This window comes from Manacus candei, unplaced genomic scaffold (genome assembly GCF_025592945.1).
Source record: "Manacus candei isolate 608988 ecotype Guabito, Panama unplaced genomic scaffold, ASM2559294v1 h1tg000028l, whole genome shotgun sequence".
In the NCBI taxonomy this organism is placed as follows: Eukaryota; Metazoa; Chordata; class Aves; order Passeriformes; family Pipridae; genus Manacus; species Manacus candei.
The window spans coordinates 38758577-38780571 of record NW_026138076.1 but is presented as its reverse complement, the minus strand read 5'-3'; the positions used below and the strand labels follow the sequence as shown (position 1 = coordinate 38780571).

At 40.4% G+C, this 21995-nt stretch overlaps 1 long non-coding RNA gene across 1 annotated transcript in view; it reads left to right on the top strand.

The window, feature by feature from the left end:
- Nucleotides 1-18316: 18316 nt before the first annotated feature.
- LOC127471996 (uncharacterized) overlaps nt 18317-21995 on the top strand; it is a 115605-nt gene continuing 111926 nt past the window's right edge. Inside the window, exon 1 of the long non-coding RNA XR_007904830.1 lies at nt 18317-18340. This is a non-coding gene — a long non-coding RNA (uncharacterized LOC127471996). The remainder of the gene's footprint in view (nt 18341-21995) is intronic.

Genomic DNA, 21995 nt, shown 5'->3' with positions numbered 1-21995 from the left:
GGACTGTTCACTGTGTGATGGAGATGATTTGTGTTACTGTTGATTCTCCAACAGTTAAGGAAGTGGCAGAAGAGAGCCCTCTTGAGTTCAAAACCTTCCTAAAATTTGGACATGCTATAATTTAGAAATGGTCTCTGGATGTTTCTGCTTTATCTCTTCGTTCAAAGTAGGTCCTATAAAAGCAGGTTACTTGAGTCTTGTCCAGTTAAGTTTTAAGTTTTTCCAAGAATTAAAATCCCACAGTCCCTCTGGACACTTGTGCCAATGTTTGGTCATGCATAACTTCGGATAACTCCTCTGTGTTGCAGGACTAGTAGCAGAGGAAGCAAAAATAGTTATCAGATATTGGCAGCTCTCTGGTACTTATGCTGTCCGTGATGAAGTGGTCCAAGCTTCTTCAGGACCAAAGATAAATATCTATACTCATGTCTTCAGTGAGATCAGAGGTGCCAACATTGGCTATGTTGGAATACAATATCCCATATTCAGTCTGGTAGGCACTCAAATTAAATACATGCCAGCTTTTCAAATAATAGCAAAAGAGTATAATGGGGACAGAGCACCCAGAGAAAGCTTGCTGTGTCCTTGTAACTCCTCTGAACTACTATTGTTGGCGACTAAAAATTTGCATGTTTGCTCCAAGTTTTATTGGAACAACGGAAAAAATTAGATGAAAATAGTAGTAGGTACCTTTGACAGCTCAGTCAAATAGGAACTTGCCAGCATATGTTATGCAAAGACAGTAGCTAGCAATAGGGTTCTGTGTTATTTATTTTATAGTATCTACAAACAAACTGTGGATTGTTATCTAAAGGTAGAATTCAAAGAAACTTTGATAATATTTCCAAAGAATTTTTCAGTCATGATGAAGTCTGTCTTTCAGTGTTTCTGTATTACCCTTTCATTACAATAATCAGAGTAAAACTGTGTCCAGCTTAAGCCCCTCCTCCCACCCCAACAATAATTGACTTAAACCACAATTTTTAAGAGATTAGTGATGTGGATTGCTTGGTTTGAGAAATTTCAAGTGTGTCTATATAAGTTAAAATATTGATTTCTATAATTTTGATTTTCCTTTATACTGGCAAATATTTTAAATGGGGAAAGATTTATTTTTTTTAATCAACCAGATATTGTAATTCAGTTACAACTGTTGTCTGCAGGGGTAAACTGTAGTACTATAGACATTTGTCATGTGAGAGTTTTCTACAGCACAGAATTAGTGCTGAAAATTTTCATTCCCACCATCTCTTTTAGTGTTGATGTGAGTCAAGCTTACCATAATTAATTTACATGGAAAACCACTTCTCTACCAAGATATAAAGATGATGATTTTGAGTTGCCAAATTATGTTATAAAATGTATTTATCCAGAAACCTGCCTCTTCCAAAGTAGATGTCTTCATAGTGCATATTCAGTGCACGCCCCTTTTGTGATTTCCACACTGTAGCTGCAATAACTGAGAGCTGAAAACATCATTGCGAGGCTGTCAAATGTGCTGTCTGCATAACTGGTGATAATCTAACTATTCTTCAGCTTCACATATCAAACTGCTGGGAACTGAAACTTCAGCGCTTGTTATTGGCAGCAGTAGGTGGAATTGAGTAATGTGGTTTGAGTGTCAAAGGCCTGTGGTGCTGACAGGAATATTAACCATAAATCAAACACAGCGCAATGGTGGAGCCGGGCTGGAGCAAAAGGCAAGATCTTGCAGACCAGACTGCTTAGACCTTACTTGTGGGAATATTTCCATTGGCTAACAGAAGCAAGGATCGGTGGGCTGGAGCTCTAGTAAGGAGCCATTTAACTTAAAACTAGGAAGGAGTGATAGAGCAGAACAAGTGACATGTGAGATGGCTGTGTGCTCTGCTGAGTGTGTTCCCAGTTGCCTTGCAACCCTGTCACACTTCAGAGGCTGGTGAAGGGGGTATCTCATCCCTGGTTAGGCAATGTCACTGCTACTCCTATATGGCTTCTGCTGTAAAAATCTTTCACTGATGGCTGGCCTTGCACTTGCTGCATTTAAGTGAAGCTTGCAGGGCTGATGTTTAAAATGTCCTTGATTTAGAGCCAGCTTGTGAGATTCTTTCTTGCAGCAAATAGTTCCCCCATTTGCTAAAAGGACCCCACTGCCTGCATTTTGGCTACTCCTAGCACCTACAGTCAACTGAGCTGGGGAAGGTGTGTGACTTCAGCCTCCCTGTTAGCAAATGAATCAAAGCGTTGGGAATTGTTGGTGGGAGGATTGTGTGGAAATTGTCTGGGTACCTCATGGTGACTGCTAACTTTATTTAATGGCATATGGTCTTTCTAGATGCCACAATCATATATTCTATTGCCTTTAGTGACTATTCCAGCAAGTTGCTCTTATGACAAGCTTGACCAACTCTCTTTTTATAATTAGGACCTAGATTATTGCAAGTTTTACGTATTTTTTAAGGTCTGTGCATTTTGTTTATTTACTGTGTTAAACAGAGATGAGGCAAAAAGAGGAAACGGTGCTGAGTTGTAGGGCAGAAGTCTGATTCTAGCTAACTCTACCTGGAAAACCTCTGGGGAAGGGCACTGCAAAATTTTTTTCCAATTATGTGGAGTTTCTCAGTAGGGAGTCAGCTAACAATATCCAGAGCAACTCAGCAAGCAGGAAATGTAAAGCCAGAAGCTAAGCAAAATACAGAGATTTCATTATAAATTAGTGTTGGAAATTAGAGCCAAGCTGTGAAATAACCACAATTAAAATTCAGAGAGCAAAGAAGAAAAAGCTTACCTAGTGACCTCTGCTTGCTGCACAGGGTTAGAAAAGAAGCTGTGCTACTTTAGTATTCTAGCATAATTTGCACATTACTGAAATTGTTGGGAAATTAAAGGAAGACCAAGGGACTGAATCTTAACTGATGAAGAGAGCCTACAGGAAAGACAGAGAGGGACTTTTTACAAGAGCATGTAGTAACAAGACAAGAGGGGAATGGATTCAAACTAAAAGGGAGTAGGTTTAGATTGGATATTAGGAAAAAATTTTTACTTTGAGGGTGGTGAGGTACTGGAGCAGGTTGCCCAGAGAAGTTGTGGATGCCACATCCATGGAAGTGTTCAAGGCTAGGCTGGATGGAGCTCTGAGCAACCTGGTCTAGTTGAAGGTGTCCCTGCCCATGGCAGGGGGCTTGGAACTAGATGATCATTAAGGTCCCTTCCAACCCAAATCATTCTATGACTCTATGAAAAGCAGCCTAACCCAGCTGATATCAAGGCCCCTAAAGTGATGTACAGGAGCTAAAAATGTGCCTCTAAATCAATGGCTCCCCCACTCACTAAGCCAATGTAGATGGAGAGAGCAAAGCAGCTTTTTTTCTGGCAAGTCTATGCACAAGGTCCTAAACTGTATGCGTGTATTCAGTGGATGTGAGCTGTTTAGGAGTAAATAAACCAATCTCAAAGTTAACTCCAGAGGGAGAGAAATGAGTCCTTAATAAATCAGATCAGTATGAGGCAGGGGTTTTTTTGGTGATTCTTTGCTGAATTTCCTTCAGTCAATTAATTTTACTAATATGAAACCAAGTTATACCCAGTTCAAGTTTCTTATGAACATTGAAATTCTAAAATGCCAAACCAATAGCAAAAAAATAGTACCAAGATTCTAACATAAGAGCTCCCTGGAAACAAATTCAAAGGCAGCCAAATAAAACGAGATTAAAATATACAAAATAGTGCAATTTAAAAGAAAATCACTGAATTATTGAAACTCCATAGAAGAGATGTCACAGCAGTACTTCTGATCAGCCTGATTAAAAAAAGCACACTATCCTTTTTTTCTTCCCCTCCTTTGATGTCAAGAAGTGTATTGTAAACTTAAAATGATGTGTGTAGTTCAATCAGATTGATCTGGGAAGTTCAAAGATACTGTAATTTTTTGAGCATTTATACTTTATCCTATATAGTGGAAAGTATGTTGCATGTTTACACAGTGTAACCCTTTTAATACTGTGTTGTAGGACTGCAAACAGAAAACACTTTTATTTAGAGTAAAAAAATAAGCAGCCTCTATGGAAGAGCTCTGTGCTGACCTTCACTGTTCAGGGTCCCTACCTGATGCAGTCAATGCACCAAGTGTCTCACTCACTTGGGGAGAGCTTTGCTCTCCCCAGTTGATTATTTTGCTATAAATTTCCATACAGGCTTTGCAAACTGCCTGAAAATTGCAACATCAGCTGGCAGGTTGAGGAGCTCGAGGGCAGCCTCTGGATCCCTTGCTCTCTGAGCACAAGTGACATTCTCACTGCCGAAGAGGCGCACGGAGCTCGTGATGGCAATTTTGGTGCTGATGCAGCATCCGGGACCCGTCACTGTGCAAAGAATGTGTTTGGGCAGAGCTGCCTCCACAGGATTCTGATATCACTGTGGTGCTCCATACGAAGTGGCCCAAATGAGTGTGAGGGGCAGTGCAGTTCACCTGCTGCCAGAGGTACTGTCAGTATTGGTACTTGAAAGGAGAAGTTTGGGTTTCAGCAGGTGAAAGGGTTGTTATTTCCCTAATGGAACAGAGACTAGGGTTTCCATACGTTGCACGCTACTTAACATGGAAAGAGATGCTTTTTCCCCTTGTAGGGAATTCTGACCCATACTTCTGGCTAACCAACCTATTTTCACCGTCTCTGCCACTGGTAGTTGTTTCAGGTTGTGCTGGGGTCAAGTACCTTTTGAAATTACTTGCCTATTTTGAGTGTTAATTTGTAACCTCTGTCCTAAAAATTCTTCATATAAGTAAATGAGGTGGAAAAAATACTGTTATTGCCCTTTTGAAGGAGAAAAATGAAGCTGTAGACCAAAGCAGTGCTTTAAAAACCCAGTGAAGTAGATGGAAAGGCAGCATTAAGCTGTGGCAGGCTTAGGATTTTGTACCTTTGCAAAGGGCTGATCTAGGCATTGCCAAAAAGAGGTTCAGAGTTCTGCCTCCAGTACAGACAAAGCTGAATTTAAGAACTATTTTAAAGAATTTAAATCTTACAGATTTTCCTTTTAATTATTTATGATATTTTTAGGCAGAATCTATTTAGAGTTTTTCATTTCACCAGAAGTGCCATAGAAAGAAAAAGGAATTGTAATTCTGCATTTTTTTATGGAAACTTTCAATTTATTTTGGCATTTCTGTAGACCTGTTCAATAGACTGCAGAGTGGACCTTGCTTGCTCAAGGCCTGTTGCAGAGAATAAACCCAACTGGCATAATTGAAGCTACAGCTATTTATACTAGCAGAAAGATGTGACCCCTGCTCCTTGATTACTCTGGCAGAACAAAGTGCTACAAGGCAGGGATTTTTTAGTGGTCCTTTATCTACTTGAATTGCCTGGTCAGCTACAAGGTACAGAGCCTGTAAACAAGGGGAAATTGGGATGGCAAACCGATCAATTACAGAATATTGAAAAGATCAAGGAAATGGCAGCAATACTTCTAAAACCAATATGGAAAACCCTTTCTTGTCCAATAACCTCATTCTTGTGACAAAGGTTATAACAAGATGGAAAACGGCACAACATGAATGCATTCTGGTGGCAATGATTGCTGTGAGAATTGGGACTGGTTTGTACTTCACCCATTCTGTCTATCTTTTCTAGATGCTGTATCCCAGGCAACCCAGGCAGAAGGTGTTATATTTATTATGTCCCTGTCGTTTTTTATCTCTTGTAGTGAAAACTGGCATTAAATTGTCTCTCCAACTTCTATTCTTTTAAACAAGCAGGGAAATATGACTACATTACCTTCACTTAATCTCCTAATTATCCCAGTAGAATATATCTTTTTCTTCTCTGACTGATAAGGTGTGTGCCATGGATCTCTAAAGTGGCTGCTGCTAGCACATTTTCTGCCTCATCTTGTAGAAGGGGAGTTTTTGGAAATGGGCTTGGTCTCATTTCCACTACACATCAGGTTTAAGGCCTCAAAAGAGATGAGGTTTAGAGACTGTACACAGAGCTTGAGAGATGGCAAGATACCTGTCTGGAAAGGGTAATGCTTACCTTGTCTTTACAGGGTCTTCTAGATGACTAAAGGCCTTGTAGTTAAAAAATACATATAAATGAAAGACATCTCAGGACATTGCAAGATTTCTATGTTCAGCTTGACAAATCCTTTTTCTTTCTTTCCTGTACTGAAAAGGCTGCTTTGAGCCATTGAAAATGCTCTTTACATCCCAGAGGTTGTTAGCGGCAGGAGGTGTGGAAGGAAAATCCAGCTTTGGCAGTCACAGGATCAAACTTGCCAGGTCAGATCTGTATTATTTTTGATAGGTTAGTGAATGTTAAGGTCACCTGGGTAAGATCAGAACTGGTAAGGGACAATGAAGAGGTGACAGTTTCTTACAGCTGCCTTTGAATAGAGCTTGTGGTGCAGCTCTTCTCTCTCCCTGTGAAGTTTAACGTGTCAGCAAAACCACTGCTGGTGTGGTGGCAGTTTCACTTAAAAGGTATTTTTAAAGTTTGCCACCATGCAACTTTCTACTGCTGCTTCCCAGATGAGTTCATGTGCCAGCAGCACAAAACATGCAGTCAGCTAAGGAACGATGTAGCTTTCTTCTTCTCCTAATGGGTCCCCTTTCCCTACACTCAGCTCCAGTGTAAATCATGCATTCTGGCAAAGCTGGCCAGAGGACACAAGTCCTGGTAGGGCCACAGTCAAGGCTTCTTTCTCTTGCAGACTCTTTGTTGCCCCAATGTATGTTACACGTACTAAATTCAAGTTTCTTTTAGTTCAACCATCACTGCTGCCTACATGATGCTGTTGCCTGTAGCTGGGAAAGTCAAAAAGGAACAATGGAGTGTCAGCAGCTGTCTGAATCAACTCCATCTTCTCTGAGCTGGCAACACTGGTTACTATTCCAGGGCAGGACCATGAGATCCAGGTGAAGTCACAAACCTTAAGGGTTTCCACTAGTTTGTTAGCTGCTCACTGTCTTGAATCTCTCTTTGCTGCTCAGTTCTCGCATGATGGAGTAGGAAGAAAATGTCCGCAACCTGGGACTGCAGCCTGTGCTCCTGGACTGGAGGAGCTTATCTGCTGCTGACTTAGGATCACATACAAACAGATAAGCCAAAAGAGGATCCACACATTCACAAAGATAGAGAAATCCTACTCTAATCTATTGATGAATTCCCTTTTGTTTTGTTCGCTGTTCAACTTAGCTGAGTTACTTCATATTCCTTAGCAAACCAGGGGTCAAGACTTGGAGTTATAGGTGCTCCTTGGTCTTCATCTATGCCCAGATAGCTGCAGAGGGCTCTTGCTACAAAGCTAGGGAAGTCCTCATCTAGTAGCTAGGGAAGAAAGAAATTCCTGTCCTGGTGGTGAGGGAGAAATCCCTCCTTCTGAGTGACATTATGTTTTTCTTCAGCATTACCCACATCAGGTTGTTCTGTCCCCCTTGCTGTCCCCCTCATCCATTTGCAGAGGAGTAGTTCAAAAGTCACAGCTGTTGTTTCAGACTTCATCTATCCCTCTTCAGTTATTCTGCAGATAGGCCAAGACAACAGCTTGTTAGTATTTAAATGAGCCCATCCATATTTTTGCATGAAATTCTCAGTCATTTAAGCCTCATGTCTGGTCACTGAAATGATCTGCTCTCTAATTCAAGGCTTTGCTTTTAAGCCTAACTAGAGTGTAACGCTATTATGTGGTCATTGCCTCTCAAAGGAGGAATAATTCTGAACCTAATCTGCCATTTCAGGGCATTTTTTTTCAATGTTGCTACTACAGAGTGAGGTGCAGGAGGATTCTGCATCATTTGCATGAAAATGAGGGATATCAGAAGAAAATTAGGAGAGGTAGCAGTGGAGTATGCCGTTTTTTGATGCTTCCCTAAAAGAAATTGCAGAACAGCCTGTCAGATCCTGGAATTGCATACTGGCCAAGCCAGGGAAGGATATATGCTACTTAACTCTAAGTCCCTTGGAAATGTAGACTCTGATTGAAATGCTGTTGGCTCTGGCTGACTCAGCACAACCTGGTGCTATTGACTCCCCACCTACCAGCTAAAAATGACAACTCATAGTCTTCTTTGGCTTGAGTCTTTCTGTTACTGTGTTCAGATGGCACAGGGCTTTTGCATCTCTCCCTAGGGCAAGCAGACAGGTTGCCGAAACATGTGGTCGCGTTTCTTGCAGGCAAGGAGGACTCCACGTCCTCAATGCAGTGTGGCTTTGGGAAGCCAAAAGGTGTGTGTGATTCTGGGATTTTGGTTTTCCCCTTCTATGTTTTGGGGGGGCAGTGGAGGTTGTTTGCCACTCTTGTTTGCGTTAGAGCTTCCAGGTGCTTTATACCAACTAACAATATGTATATCATAAAAATGCCAGCTGATGTGCAAGCCAAACTGCTGTAGCTATCATTGGATTGTATTTTTGGAACTGACTTGGATCCAAGGTTTGCATATTTTAAACAAAACCACACTGGCAGAGATCCACACACAGACAAGTTCCTTCCACCATTCTGCTAAGTGACTGACTCTTCCCCCAACAGCTCTTTCTTGATCTCCTCAGAGTTAACTCAACTATGGCTTCAGGGCAGAAAATGACAGTCCAAAATTAACTGAAGAAAACTCTTAAGAATATCTCTCCTCCTCTCCATTACCTTAAAAAAATTAAACTTCTGTTTAGTCTGAAGTGCTTCTGTTGCTCTCAATCCATATCTCCTAATAGGTTTCTTAGAGAAGCATTTTTTTCTATGCAAGTAATTTAAGCTGTACATGCCCTCTGGCTATTTTTTAATTAAAAGAAAAATAAAAAAAATCTTGTCCCGAGTAGGGGGCTTATGCTGTTGATTGACTACAGCAAGGAATTTTGCAGGAATTTTGAATTCTGCACTGCCAGATATGAAGTCAGCCCTATAAGTATAACCCTGACCTGAGGCTGGAATTTTTAAAATGAGATTCTTAATAAGAAAGGGAAGAAATAAATTTGACTTTGAATAAGCATAATGCAATCTCCCTTCACACAAATTGCTCCTTTATTATAGCCCAGATATTCACATTTATCTGTCTAAATACTTAAGTCATATGCAGCTTCATTTTACTGGTCTCAGCTCGGTCCTACCTAAGAGGGAATTTGTTATTACAGTAGCTTCATTCATAGATACTTTTTGTTTATGCCCCCATAACCCAACCAAACACATGTGGCCATGAGCTCCTCTCCTCTTCCTGTGGCTGAGCAGGGACTGCCTCTGTAGTAGAATCATAGAATGGTTTGAGTTGGAAGGGACCTTTAAAGGTCATCTAGTCCAACCCCCATGAAATGAGCAGGGACATCTTCAACAAGATCTGGTTTCTCAGAGCCCCATCCAACCTGACCTTGAATGTTTACAGTGATGGGATATCACTGGGCAACCTGTGCCAGGGTTTCACCGCTCTCATTGTGAAAAATTTCTATCTTATATCTAATCTAAACCTACCCTTCTTCAGTTTGAAGCCATTGTCCCTTGTCCTGTAAAAAAGAGCCCTTGTAAAAAGTTTCGCTCCATCTTTCTTGTGGGCTCCCTTCATGTACTGGAAGGCTGCAATTAGATCACCCCAAAGCCAACTGTTTTCCAGGATGAACAACCCCATCTCTCTCAGCCTTGGTAGTCTTCCTCTGGGCTTACTCCAGCAGGTCAGTGTCCTTCCTCTGTTGGGGACCAGAGCTGAGCTAGATACAGCACTTCAGGAGGTGTCTCCCCAGACCGCAGTAGGGGAGCAGAATCACCTCCCGTGACCTGCTGGCCTCGCTTCTTTTGGTGCAGCCGAGGATACAATTGACTTTTTGGGCTGCAAATGCACACTGCCGGCTCATGTCCAGCCCTTCATCCACCAACACCTCCAAGTCTTCTCGGCAGGGCTACTCTCAATCCGTTCATCCCGAAACCTGTATTTATTCTGTGGATTTCCCTGACCCAGGTGCAGCACCTTGCATTTGTCTTTGTTAAACTTCATGAATTTTCCATGGGCCCACTTCTCAAGTTTGTCCAGATCCCTCTGGATGGCATCCCATCCTTCAGATGTGTCTACAGTACCACCTAGCTTGGTGTTGTCTACAAACTTGGTGAGGGCACACTTGATCCCCTTATGTCATTGATGAAGATATTGAAGAGCACTGGTCCATGTACAGCCCCCTGGTGGACACTACTTGCTGTGAATGTCCATTGGGTAGTTGACCACTACCCTATGGATGCCACCACCCAACGAATTCTTTATCCACCAAATCGTACATCCATCAAATCTCTCTCTCTCCAATTTAGAGAGAAGGATGGGGTGGGGGACCGTGTCAAAGGCCTTAGAGAAGTCCATATAGATGACATCAGCAGTTCTTACCTTGTCCCCCAAAGGAGTCACTTCATCGTAGAAGGCCACTCAGTTGGTCAAGCAGGACTTGCCCTTTGTGAAGCTACACTGACTGTCTCAAATCACCTCCCTCTCCTCCATGTGCCATAGTAGTAAGAATACCAAGCTGTTACAGTGCCATGCAGCTGTATTTTTCAAGATTGTGGAGTAGTTCTCATTTAGTTTTCCAGAGCATTAGCTTTTCTCAGACAGCACAGAAACCGAGGATAAAGGAAATAACCTAATTTATGTAATCAAAAGCAAATCTATCCTCTTGCTGAACCAAATGCAAGGCATTTGGTGCATGCAGTACCTCACAGGACACTTTCCTGCTGTACCATGTCTTCATCACAGAAATGAATATAAGGTCATAGAGTTAGGGATTCTGTGCTCAGAGCATTCCTGTACATGTGGCTCATGTTGTTGGTTTCCATGGGCATGGGGGACATTGTTTGTTAACCATTTCTACCCTTTTCATTTCAGCAACAGATGGTCAGGTTTCTGCCCTCTTCTAACAAAATACTCTCATTAGGTGTATTAGGGAAATTAGGGCAAATCTAAAGGGTTGCCCACAAGCAAGAAGGCACAGTTGGGTTGTGTGACTTTACCTCTTTATCCTTGCTACCAGCACGTGGATGCAGAGGTGACAACCCCCCAGACTAGTGTGAGACTGGCTGTTGTGGACAAGAGGCTGACCGCAGTAGAGAGTCTTGGTTAATACAGCAAAGCATGTCTGGTGGGCAGGGTAACTTTAAGTAAATAAACCAGTTAATGGCAGAGGTGTTTTCTCAGAATGGGTTGACCTTGTACCAGTGGCTGGGGTAGAAAAAGGCCTGAGATCAGCATTGTTTCACCTGTCTGTTTCACATACTTTCCCTTTCTTTTTTTTCTTGTAAAGTCTGATTTTCCTAGCTGAGAGCAGGCTAAGTATGTCCAAAGCAACTCAGCAACTGCTGAAGGTAAAGCCAGAACTGTCAGAAAATGCAGAGCAGAGGTATTTTTGCAGGTTGAAATAAAGGATGGGAGAGCCACATTTGGAATTAAAAAAAAAAAGAATTAACCTTGAACCTCTCTCTAAAGTCTGATTTAAACATGAATCTCATTTGAATGAAAAAAAAAAAAAAGAAAAAAGGCAAAAAGTATAATTCACTGAGCTCTTTTATGCAGTGTCTGCAGTTCCTGCTTTGGAGAAGCGATGAGAAAAGACAGCCAGAGTTCAAGACAGTGGTGCTGACTACAAACTTCACCTGCAAAGGAGGCAGATGCAGAGAGATCATTAACTTTTCCCCAGGTTTGTGCCTTGTCCCCTGACTGGTGTGCCAGATTGATCATTAGGTGGTTTATTATCGCCTTGAAAGCGCTGACAGAGATTATTCTTTGCAGTAGTACCAGAAACAGGCTCCTTACCTATAGGTTTAGGTGAGCCGACATCTTTTTTTTGATATTTTGTGAGGCCATGGTGAGGAATAATATTCCCTATTAATCCCTGGTTTAGGTAAGAGCATTGAAGAATAAATCTTCGTTGCACAAGAAAGTATTGCTTGGTGCAAGAAGTAGATGATGAGGGAATGGAGGACTGAGGAGGCGAAATGGGATATGGTTGTCTGAATAGATGGTCAAACAAAGAAAAGTGCAGTAAACTGATTGCAAGTCAGGAAAGAACACATAAATTAATCCAACTTCAAGGCAGGAATTTACAAAAATCTACCACTAGCCCTTTACATCTTCATCGGACCATTTTTCTGATGCTTGAAATACTTTTTTCTGCTACTACCTACTCCCACCACTTTCAAATACCTAGAGAAAGGGTGAGAGAGGAATCAGTTTTGCAGTGAGCTCAGAACATGTCTAGAATGATGCTAGTAAACATGACCTGAAGTATATTTTTGGCAGTCAGGGATTATCCCTTGGGGAGAAGTGGCAACTCCGCTCAAGTCTCTGCCCGTGATGTAAGATGGACAGATAGAAGACAGATCTACCCTTGGTCAGCAGGGTAGAGTGGGATCTCAGGGAGGAGAAGGAACTTAATTTTATTTTAAAGCACTGCAGTAGCAAAACCCTAGAGAAGTTTTCCATTTGGTGTGTTTGGGTTTGGTTCTTTTTTTCTGTGGAGAACTGTGTTTTTTCCTCTTTAATCAAAAGCCCAGTTTGCCTCATTGGTTTTGATGGAAAATTTTCACATAGGTCTTTGTTGTAAGATACCAACACATCAGAATTATCCCTTTATCTCAGCAGATGTGCTTTCCAGAAGGGGAACACCTCAGATGATAAAAAACACAGCAGCTCTGCTGCCTCGACTCAGAGAAGATTTTTATGGTAGCGAATTTGTCTAAACAGACTCTTTTCATTAAAACTGAAATGGACAGGTTTTGGATTTGTTCAAGTTTTAACTGCTAATTTTTTGCTACAGTTACATGCAGTGCTTCATTGTGCCTTCTGTAGAGACAGTACATATAGTGGTACAGGATCAAGTCTTTGCTTTGACCTTAAACTAGTCTGTCCTGAAATGATTCAGATGAAGACAAGTCATGATATGAAAGAGGCTGCCAATGTATTACATTGTTTGCATCTCACATCTGGAATTGGAAAGTAGTGTTTGACCTAGAAAAAGAAGTTTTTGCCCAATTCTGACTGAGAAAAATCTTTTGTGAGACTGGTTCTTCCCTCCTGAGGACTGCAGAAGTCCAGAAAGCCACCTCAGAACACCTGTGTAATTCTCCCACCAACCACAGTGGGAAAACCTTGCCAACACCAGAATGTTTTAAAAATACTGAGTCTTAAAATATAAAAGCAAAACTTTTCAGTGGTGTGAAAATGTGTAAGCTGGCATATTTAAGAAAAAAACCCAACAAAATACTAAAACCAACAATGTGCACCAACATTTGCCAATGTCCCATGCAGTGTGTGGTGTACAAGCTGGCTGCCAGGCCCGGGTTTCCTTAAGGGTGGCTCTGTGCCGTACCGTGGAGCCTGGTGCAGGGGCAGCTGTGGCAGTGCCGATCAAGGGAGATTAATGGTGTTGTGCTTCAGCCTGGCAAGATACGTTCCCTTGGATTGCCTGAGCAGCACAGTCACATCAATGGTGTGCCATACTGCACTTAATAAGCTTGGGCTCCCAGCAGAGCTAAGCAACATGGCCCAGCATGGTGCTGTCACATCTTTTCCTGCATTTGGTCCAAGCGTTGAGTCTGCATTCAGTATAGTGCTCCCTGGCATAGTTCTAGATGTGCCTTAAATTCCAGCCTAGTGATGTAGCCACTAGACCATGCAGTTTCTCCTCCTAATGGTGTTGAGATGAAATGCCCTTAAAATATATTTTACTTCCCCTCCTGTCTGCTAAAACTACCTGGCACTGCATTCAGGACCAGAGTTCAAACTGTTCCTAAAGGAAAAGAGAGTATTTTTAAAGAAAGTCTTTCAATCTACCTGCTGGCAGGATTTAAGGTCATTTAAAATGAGTCTTTGGTTTTCTAATCCGCTCGGTTGGGCTGGCTGAATGTATTGACTCTGCACCCTTCAAAATCTTCAGTTGCTACGGATGGAACATACTAGATTTTCAGCATAGAAGTTTTCTTTTTCTTTTGAGGTACTTATGACCATCTTAATTTTCATCCATGAAAGGATACATTTGGGTATGTCTGCAAGTGCATTAGCCCTCAGGCTCAGGGAAATATCTGCCTGGTCCTTGTAATCCTCAGTATTCAGTAGGTACTGGGAGTATTGGTAAGCAACAGATGTGTTTTGCAACATATTTGTTTATCACCTGTTGTCTTCTAGAGAACCTCAGATGCCACGAAAAGAAAATGTATACACAGCAATGCCTCTTCAGTAAGGATATCCGAGTATTTAGATCACATTCAGCAAGGACAAAATATTTGTGAGCAGTGAGACGGCCTTTTGCAATGGGATATGACATATTGGTAAAAACCAGCTTCCTGGGAGCCAGTGGAAACACAATTACTCTTCTTTTTCCCCAGCCATGTTCTCCTAGCTCTACTCTCTGCTGATGAACTACCATCTACGCAAAGGAGATTGAAAAGGGGATTTATTTTGATTAGACTGAAAATACTTTCCTAGTATTTTCAGTCATAAGTGTGGCAGCTTTAATAAGCAGGAAAAGAAGATAAATATGAGTCAGACTGACAAGAAACTCAATTGGAAAAGAGTAGAAACTTCCATTGGAAGCCATGCTCTAAATTCCATCTCTTTCTAGAAGAGTTTGATAATCTGCTCAGTCTGAGGAAGGTAGCTTTCTGCCAATCTCTGACAAATACCAACTGAAGGATTTCAAAGGGATAAAATTAAAGCTTTAATTGCTGGGATAGAGCTGAATTTATATTCCACCCAGTTAAGGCTGGGAGAATTTCCCATCAGATTTTCTCTTTCTGTGACATGTTGGTTAACAGGCTTCAATGATCTCCTGCCAATCCCAAACCGAAAGTAAGAGAGGTTTTGAGCTGCACTTTTTAGGATAGTCGCAGAGCCAAGAGGGAGTTGACCTGTACTGGAAAAGACTGGTGTCAAGGCTTTTTGTGATGGGAGTACGGGAAAGTCTGGTCTATTTCTAACAGGATTTTTACAGGATTTATGTTCTTAACCCCAGGAATCTATGCACCGCTTTATCTTTCTGATGAGTCTCCCTCAGGTTTGGATCATGTGTTCCACAGACAGCTTTTCTTCAGAGTTAAACCTCCTAAGTATTTAATCTTGAGACAAGATTGTTAGTTCAGTTTCAGTAAAGCTCAGTGCAGAATTGTCTTGTTGAATGATATTTCATTATCTGTAACAATAATAACTGAGAGAGGAAACCACTGTGGGGACTAGAATTTGGTGAAATTATCTCTGCAGCTGACCAAAGTATGACAAAAGACAGTGTTTTTAACAACATAATAGAAGTTGCATGTGCCTTTTTTCCTCCAAGTGAAGGAAGAGACACTGTGTGTTTGAGGACTTACCCTCCATCCTCTTTGAAAACTGGTGAGATATAAGAACTACTTACTTTCTACACCAGCTGCAGGCATCTTCTCTGACCATTTGACACTCTTGAACACTAGATAAGAGGTGCCATTTTGTGACCACAGAACTGCAGTTACAGCATGGAAATACAATAGTTTTTGGTTCTGTCAAAGAATAAAATTATAGTGGCAATGAATCCAGCAGGTGTGAAAACAACTCCCATATCCTCCTCTAGGAAAAGTAGAAGAAAATATATTTATTCTAAATCAGTGAGCTTGAGCATTTGGTCAGGTTTTAAGAGAAATGGTAAGACCAGACACTACTTCTCTTTTATCATTTTTTGCAAATAGCTAGTCCACTCCCCAATGATAGGTAGGCAGATGGATAGAAAGAAAATCATCGAGGCAAATATGTTCTGCCACAGTAACATATAATTACATGACAAAAATATATCAGTCTGTGCTTCAGGCAAGACATTGTGTCTCATTAGTGTTTGGTGGACTTGATCACAAATAACATGTTTCAAAACTGTGAACTCTCTAATTCTTTTTCTATATACTCACAGTCATGTTCAAAATTAGCAGATCCCTGGAAATAGACTTCATCTGGCCAACCCTGTTTCTAATAATTCACTTGTTTAATTAAAGGAATATGTCCTTCTGCAGCTGCACTTTGAGGGACTAAAAGCAGATAGCTTGTTCTCAGTGAGGGACCAACCATTTTTAACCAATTTAATGATACCAAGTTGTCCTCTGTGCAGTAAGTTATGATAACTGGCTTAGTGCAGTTTTCAAAGATCAGTTCTGGCCATACTAGGTACTCCTGAGATACATGGCCCAGAAAGCCAATCCAAGAGATCCCTTTCGAGAACCAATATTTTCCTCCACTGCTTGAAACTGAATGCAACAAAACCATTAACAACAGCAGATTCACTTAGGGCTGTGGATCTGTGCCTTCATGCTGATACACTGCAAAACATGCATGAAAAAGTTGATCAATCTGCAGCTGAGGGTGCAAACTCATTTTTTTCAGCAGTATTGCTGAAATACATGCAAGCTTCCATTGTTTAGTCCCTCTCCGAGTTCCCACCTGTTAGGGCAGTAGAGAGGAAACAAGAGTTTTTTTCTTGATATCTACAGATTTTTTGAGATACAATCTTTTTCAATCCTATTATTTTTAGTAGAGTCAATGCATGTTGATTGATTTCTTATTGTTTCTATTTTCTTGAAAGACCATATATGAATTTTGACATGCCATATACTCAGTGGCAGACAATAATAAAGCATACTACTTTGACCTTTTCAGTTGGCTGAACTTAAATTTACTGGCTATTTGCATTCCCTTTTTTTTATGGCCCCTCAGTATAACTGGCAAGGAGAAAATAGACTGGACAGCTAGTCCAGATGCAGATTATTTAAAAAGATAAAGACTGGCTTTACTATTCTGTTAAGACTTTATGGTGTTTTGTGTGTGTTATATGTCATTAAAGTGATGATAGCCTGTTCTGAGCTATAGAAACAGATTTGTAGCTGTTTATGGATCAGCATCCAGTTACAGCACTGTGGGTGCAATCTGGATTAAGTTTTGTAGGAATTAATAGATTTTCTCTGAGTTTTGTGGATGAGTCTGTGATTTGTTTAAAAGTGGCTGTGTGGGTGCTCTCCTGACCACCACTCTGACTCCAAACTGCTGGAAAACTACTGGAAAATCAGGGGAAAAATATTCCCATCACTGCTTTTCCCCCGACCATTTTGATTCACAAGAGCTAACTCTGGTGCAAGCTGTGGCAGATTTCCTCCACCACATGCTCATGAAGATAGTGACTTGTCTGACTAATGCAGAGAGGTGAAAAGAGGTAACAGCTGCCTGTGATCTTTCTCAATGCACTTGAGAAATACAAACCACAGTCGAAACTGCATCTTGAGACCCTCACTGCGTTTTGTTGTTATCTGCACACCACAAAAAATTCTGATCATCCTTCAGTTTGGCGAAAGCCTAGAGGAAGTTTTCGCAGTGAGAATGGTAAAATGAGGACAAAATGTTCTGTTGAAAGACTTGTTTGTGTAGGGATGTCTGAGAGTGGGAAATAGTGACAGCATAGCCTAGATTTTTGAGACAGAGCTTTGTGTATAATAGGAAAGTTTCAGTTTTCTGGTGGCTCTGAAAAGTTCTAGGTGGCAATCTATACATTAAAAAGAACAGGAGTGATGAAAAGGTAAAAAAAAAAATAGCAACAGCTTTCGTCATTTTGTTTGTTTCATTTGTTTTTCATCTAATCATTTTGATTTCAGGTTTGCTGTTTCTTATTTTTTATGTCTCTGGAGGGTTGCAATAAAAAATACAATTAGGAGAATAAAGAAGGGTAGCCAAAGCTTGATTACATTCTGTTGCTCATTGCACAGTTTTGCTGATCGCTAGTGCAGAATGGGCTGGTATAGTTTTCTAAACTGACCAGCATATATTAAATTTTACCCATGAGTCCTGCTCCAAGCATAATCACCTGTGGCTGAACTAACCCAAAGTTCTTAGAGTAATATTCAGTCTTGATTTTGAACACTTAAAGATTTATAAAAATCTATAAATCTTTAAAATTTAGGGAGATAGAGACCACCATCCTCCAGATGTTCTTAGAGAACATCCTCCAAGACCTCTGGATAGAATAATGAAAAAGAAAGAGGTGTGTTTCCGTTTGCTTTTTCTTCAATCTGAGTTTCTAACTGGCAGAAAACTGAGTTCAATTTACAGCCTGCAGAGGTAGGAATGATGTGTCTGATGGGCTGAAGAATCTTAGAAACACTAGAAACGCTCTTTCTGCTTGGATAAATTAAGGCAGTGGTGAACTACTAACCTTTTGCCTTTGGTTTTAGAAAGCAAAGAAGAAACCAAGAGGAAATCCTACCTCATGAATCCATAGAACCTAGCATCTCTTGCCTGTGCTCCCAGAGTGGTATGGCTCAGGCATCACTGCCTGGTGGGTGCTGACTGCAGAGACATCACTTAGCTCCAAGAAAATCAATGGGATTCACCGTGGATTAAAGCGTTACCAGCAAGGTAAAAATGTCAGAAAGAAAGGACGCAGTTTTTTGGTGGAGCTGGCTAATAATTTCCTATCCTAGTGTTTTTCTACTGAAAACTGTTTTTCATGAAAGCTTTTGTTTTCCTCAAGCCAAAGTTGTTGTGCAGAATTTGGATGTGTTGTTTTCATTTGGGCTTTGAAACATTTTGATTTTGTTTGGGGCAAGACAAAGTGAAGGAGTGAGTTAAAAGTCAAAGCTCAGCAAAAAAATTGAATAATTCAAGCACAAGACATATTTCTACAGAAAAAGATAAATCTGACTTGCAGTTATGTTTGTTTAACTTTATCAGCCAGTTCCAACTTCCTTAAAATATATCAGCATTCTGTGTGTATTCTCTAAAAAACTGGGCCAAAAAAAATAAAGAGAATTCAGACTAGGAGTTGTTTTTGAAATTTTGATACTATAGAAAAAGGGAGCTCAGACTATGGTTTTACAGGTATAGACATTTGTCCGAGTTTTCTCCAGCAACAAATTAGCACAATGTTTTTGCAGTCATGGGATCAAATTCAAATCAAAGTACCAGTAGAGTCATGAAATCAGGTGGACCACATCTGCAGGGGTGTACACTTCTATTCATGAAGTTACTGGATGCAGATCAGTGGTAGATTTGACCTATTTGAGGTTTTATTGAACAGTCTGAACCATTGTTGAGTTCTCAGCACAGAGTTCAGCAACTGAGAAACTTTGAGCAGGGTGGCTTGGTAAGACATTTCTAAAATTAGTCCTTGGAGGTGTTTGCTCTGTTAATGTTGTTCTGTGTAGAAGAGCTGAAAAGAGAAGAGGTTGGAACAGTGCTGGCTGATTATGCAAATTATAGTCTAAATTAGTATAAGGATACAGAAAATTACCTGAAATCTATACATTCTCTGCTGGCAATTTTTAATTTTCTATTCTATCCAATTTTTTTCTTGTGGATGACTTTTACTGTTGCACCAAGTGGTCCACAGACAATGTCATGTGTGTGGGATGGAGGGACAGAAAGTCACAAGTCTGACTTTGTGCCCTGATTTACAGAAATAGCTCAGAAGGGAAAGATGCTTTCTTCAGCTACGGTTTCTGCTTTGTGCCCAAGCAGTTGCCCTCTGTACCTCACAGGGGATTTTTCAGAGTGTGGACATATATCCCTTAATAACTGGTCTGAGGCTTTGCATTCATAATTTTTTTTGTAGCCACAAATCCTTAATGAAGATCAAAGAAATATTGGGAGAGGAGAAATTATTTTCCCACCCCAGCTCCTGACTCCCTCATTGTCCTGTTAAAAAAGAACTTCATAATTTTTACTGGCATAACAAATCCAGAGAGCCTCTCTTAAAAGAGATTTCTTAAGATAGTGCTGTAGCACCTGACTGGACACCCTTACATTCCCTTAACTCCTCTAATAGGACTATGCCAGATGTATTTAAGACAGAGTTTTAATTCTCTGCTGAGTCCTTCCACCCTCCCCTGCATACATAGATACTTGTGTATTTCAGGCAGTAGTGACTCACTGCTGCCTCTGAGGAAATAAGGTTGTATATAGTTTTCTTTCCACCTGTAGTAAATAACAGCAGATGCCATCGTAGCAGCAAGAGGCAGTCATGGAATGTCAGCAAGATTTTATTAGAGTCCTTCCACCCTCCCCTGTCAAAGAGGTATGGTTTTCTAGCTGTCAGAAACCGAGCAGAAAAACCTATGTTCAGAAAGCCCAATGAGAGCCTGAAGGACGGATGTTGGATACTTTTTGTTTGCCTGAGCTCGTGTTACTGACCACACAGTTGAGTTGTGGTGTGTTTAGAAAACTCACATTTCACTTTCCATCACATTGGCACAGTTTAATATATTCAAATAATTTTCTCCTGCATTTGAATGGGGTTTTTCAGCCCTTCCATTCTAGCACCAAGCTAAAATTATAGCTTTGTGATACAGCTGCCAGATAACTTGGACCTAAGAATAAAAGCACATATTCACTTCATGGTGTAGTTTTTCGAATGGGAACAAAATTAAGGATATTCTTAATGAAGGGTCAGCTTGGCTGCTTCTACCTCCTCTTTGGTTAAACTGAAATCTCTATTAATGAAGTTACAGCTTTATCACACACGATGACTACTGCTAAAATGAAATTGTGTTGCTACTTTTGGAGTGTATTTTTTTTTTATCTTCCTAATTGCATAGCTACATAAGGTGGGATTATAAGAAAGAATGCTAACTATCAAGACTTGCAATAAAATTAGAAGTGATGGTCAACTACACAATCCATGTTGCTTTTCAATAACTTCTTGCTGTAAAGTCACTGAGGTAGATAACTAGGGTGATGAGATAAAGTGTATGTTCTGCAATATTAATATAGTTTGCAATAAATCTTTTCTGATTCATGAGAAGTTTTTTAGTGTAAATGCAAAATAAAATTATTTTACCAGCAAAGTTCAAAAAATAATGATAAAGAATTACTTCTTCCCACTCAGCTGACATCAATAGATGTGTATGCCTCACCTAGAATGCTACATGGTATTCCAAATTTATTGTGACTGTAAGCAACAACTCTGCTTGCTTTATGGCTTTCCTGGGCTGCAACAGTAAAACACAATATCTCTATCTGGTTGAAATTATGTGTTATAACAGTTTTATGGGGGGGGTAAAGCTCTGATAAAGATAAAATAGAGTTTTGCCTTTTTGTGTGACCTTGTCATTTGAAAAAACATTGCACTCTAACGAGATATAATTTAAAAGACCTCTGGGAGCAAATTGAGTTTACTGAGATATTTCTAAGAGTAATTACTTACTGTGAGTTGTCAGTGCACTCTGTTGCAGTTCCTTCTCTAGCAAATGTAGATATCTGGGACTGTGTAGAATGGATTAAAGCTCCTACCATTAATGTTTGATGGGAGACAGTAGTGAAAAAGATGGATGCTTATATAACTGACATTTCCAGCATTTATGGCCATAGACTAAAATGCCAGGTGCATAATTTCAAGTAAAATGGCAGACCCAACTCAATAATATTTAATGATGTAGTAGACCTTGGCTAGAATAGCTAACGGAAGTCATTGAGCTGCATTTATTGAATTGCTAAAATGAGTTGAATAATAATTGTATTTTGCAGGAGTTTTGTTTTAGAAATTTATATCTGTGATCTGGTACTCCAAAAATAAATTATTTATCATTCCAGTCAACACAAAATATAGGAAAGACTTTGAACTAGTTAACTGATGGCAAGATTTTTACGCTGACTTTGTCCTGTGTTTATAGCACAGAAATATATTCAGTGGCTCAGGTTATAGTTTGGAGGATTGGGTAAGATTGATTTGGAAAGCTAGTGAAAGACAAAATTACCTTCCAGAAGAATCTCCTTTTAGAGTTTGATTCTTCGGAAAGTTGGGCCTTTTTGTCTATCATTATATGTCTAGGAATGTCGAGATTTAGATTCTGTGGAGCGTGTTACATAACAGATACCTATGCCAGGATTATGATATCACTGATGATGTCAACAAACAGAATACTAACTTCTTCATTACCATTCTGCTTTAGCCTTGAATAAGCACAAAGGACTTGAACTGACAGAGAACATCAAATTGATAGAGGTCTGTAGGTGTCTTGTTACCAGGTCTGCAGCCACAGAGTCTCCCAGGGCTCTCCCTCAGGTGGCATTTCTC